Source organism: Salvelinus fontinalis, chromosome 31 (genome assembly GCF_029448725.1).
Source record: "Salvelinus fontinalis isolate EN_2023a chromosome 31, ASM2944872v1, whole genome shotgun sequence".
Taxonomy (NCBI): Eukaryota; Metazoa; Chordata; class Actinopteri; order Salmoniformes; family Salmonidae; genus Salvelinus; species Salvelinus fontinalis.
This window is the reverse complement of record NC_074695.1, coordinates 17,912,386-17,915,189: the sequence shown is the minus strand read 5'-3', so window position 1 is coordinate 17,915,189 and position 2,804 is coordinate 17,912,386.

Below are 2,804 nucleotides of genomic sequence, written 5' to 3'. Positions count from 1 at the left end.
AGAGACAGTGAGACAGCGTGAGAGCGAGACAGACAGTGATGACTGTCTCTTTAGCCCCGAGGCACAAGGTGTTTTGCAGGTGTCTGTGTTGGCAGCGACTTCTGTTCTGTTCTATTCCGTTCAGTGCCCAAACAGCGAGAGCACCCTGTAATTATTTGCGTGCCTTGCCATAATATGTTCTCATCAGGACATGTGCATGAGTCAGCCAACACACACTTCATAATTTGATGCACTTTGAATCTGACACCAAATTAATTCTGTCAGGGAATGATTTACATAAGAGCGGAGAGTGCTATATTTCCTGGCAGTACACCTGTAGGCCTGCACACCTAATTTACAAATGGATGGTTAAACGGTAGGTAGGATAGTAGCGCAGATTAAGCAGGTTTAGGTAGTTTCAGATAAAAAATAAACACAGTTACAACAAGTCTTAACGCAAAATTGCTTGAGAAAGACAAACAAATGAACAATGTGTTTACGCAACATCTTCATCATCAAGTAGGCCTAATAGACCTAGGTGTAATATCATGGTAACCTACTGCTCAATCCTAATAGTACAAATCAATACAGATTAATCTAAAGAACTCAAAGGCTGTGTTTACACATGCAGTTCAATTCGGATCTTTTTTCCCCCACTAATTGGTCTTTTGACTATTCACATCAGATCTTTTTAGAATTTATCTGATTAGCCAAAATACACATTTGTGAAACATTTGTGAAGAATTGGGCAGCCTGTATAAATGTAAATGCATCCAAAGTTATGATAAATCAGTTATCTGCGCAATGGGCCATCTCGAACCATCGTCCCGAAGAGAAGGGGCTCGTTTGAGTGGTAAGGCTGAAGCAATCCACTGCAGATGAAAGTTGAGGAATGAAGTCGGGGGAGGTGCATCTGCAACAGCCAAGTCGGACACCAATGTGGTTTTCCAACAGCAAGATTCAACGCAACAAGGCAGGATTGCCATTGTTTATAAAAGTTTTTATTAGTAATGAAATACACATGGCTCCAACCCCCATATTACGCACTTACAAACTGTTAATGTATGTGTGTATATTGTCCAATCAATTCAATTGGTGAGAGAGACTAAAGTATCACAATAATTTGTACTGTCACGTGGAGCGGAACAGAGGAACCCAAGAGCAGACTCAGACAAGGAGACTGGAATGAAGTAATCAAGGTATTTATTGAAACACGTGTGGGAAGACTGAGTGCAGGACAGGGGAAGCTCAGACGGGTTGCCGGAAACCAGGTGCGGAGGCAGAGGCTGGAGCGAGAGGTGTTGGGACATGGTAAGCAGGTCCGGAGGGGAATCCAAGGGAGCCGTAGTGTGGGGAATCCAGGAAAGAGTAGCAGGACTGACGAAAAGTTGGACTGGAGACAGGGACCACAGTCAGAGCGGGCAGAACTGTAGCGGTGAGGAAAACTGCGTCAGGCAAGGGAAAACAGGCCAACAGGATCTAAACAGGAACAAATGGCTAGAAACATGGACTGACTGAGCAGAGATTACAATCTGGCAGAGTGAAAGAGGCAGGACTGAGTATATGTAGAGGTTTTGATTATGGAACAGGTTGCAGCTGGTGGGGATCTGCTCTGACTCCAGCACTCCTGTCTCCGCCCACACAATCATACACACACACACACAGAGGGAGAGGGAGAGGGAGAGGGAGAGGGAGAGGGAGAGGGCACTGGGGGAGTGGCGGCAGATCAAGGAGACACAGGATGAGCACTAGAGGGCGTGGCAGGAGCAGATGTAACATGAACATTGAAGTCTATCAATGTACAAATGACCTGTCATCAAGGCAAAGGGTGGCTACTTTGAAGCTATTCAAATATAAAATATATTTTGATTTGTTTAACACTTTTTTGGTTACTACATGATTCCATGTGTCATTTCATACTTTTGAAGTCTTCACTATTATTCTACAATGTAGAAAATAGTAAAAATAAAGAAAAACCCTGAATGAGTAGGTGTGTCGAAACTTTTGACTGGTGCTATATGTGTGTACATTGTACTATCAATTCAATTGGTGAGAGAGACTGAAATTTCACAATAATTTGTACATTGGAGTCTATCAAAGTACAAATGACCTGTTCCAGTCATGAATTTGGTCACGCATGCGTTGGTCAAACAAAAACACCCTAATGATTGGCTGACAATAGAGGCTCCCACAATGCAGCCGCTGTCTGCAACATGAAGTTGATGATGAGCAACTGCAGAAACTTGCAGTCGACTACAGTCAAAACTTCATGATCTTTGATCACATTGTTTTTGTAAAGTCATGCAGTTGTCATGTAGGTGCAAGTCAGACAATTTTGATTCTCATAATGCAACACACTTTGGAAGGCTTGACAAAAGTGATCATCTTCAACTCACCCACACTTCAGAAAACTGAATGTGTGGAGAATTGAAGCTACAAAGATGGGTTTGCTGGCGTTGTAGCGCTCTCCAGTGACAAAATAATGAACTGCAATTGAATGTTACTGAGGGGATGCGAATAATCCTGCCACAGTAAAATACTGTATGCTGAAGTGACAGCCTACATTTCCTCCACAAACACAAACACCCACTCACACACACATTTAGGACAACATGTGTCACTTGTTTGTTTATTTGTTCCTAAAACACATGGTCTGAATGTTCGGACATCAACTTTAAGCGGCACAGTCCGCTACTAACAACTTCCGGACCAGTCACGGTGTGCGCCGCCCATTGTGCATGTGCCTCATCCGCCCACTTCTCGTTATCGCACGCTCGGTATTATGGTATGTATAAAATGTACAGTATGTCAGTAGGGCGGCGCAC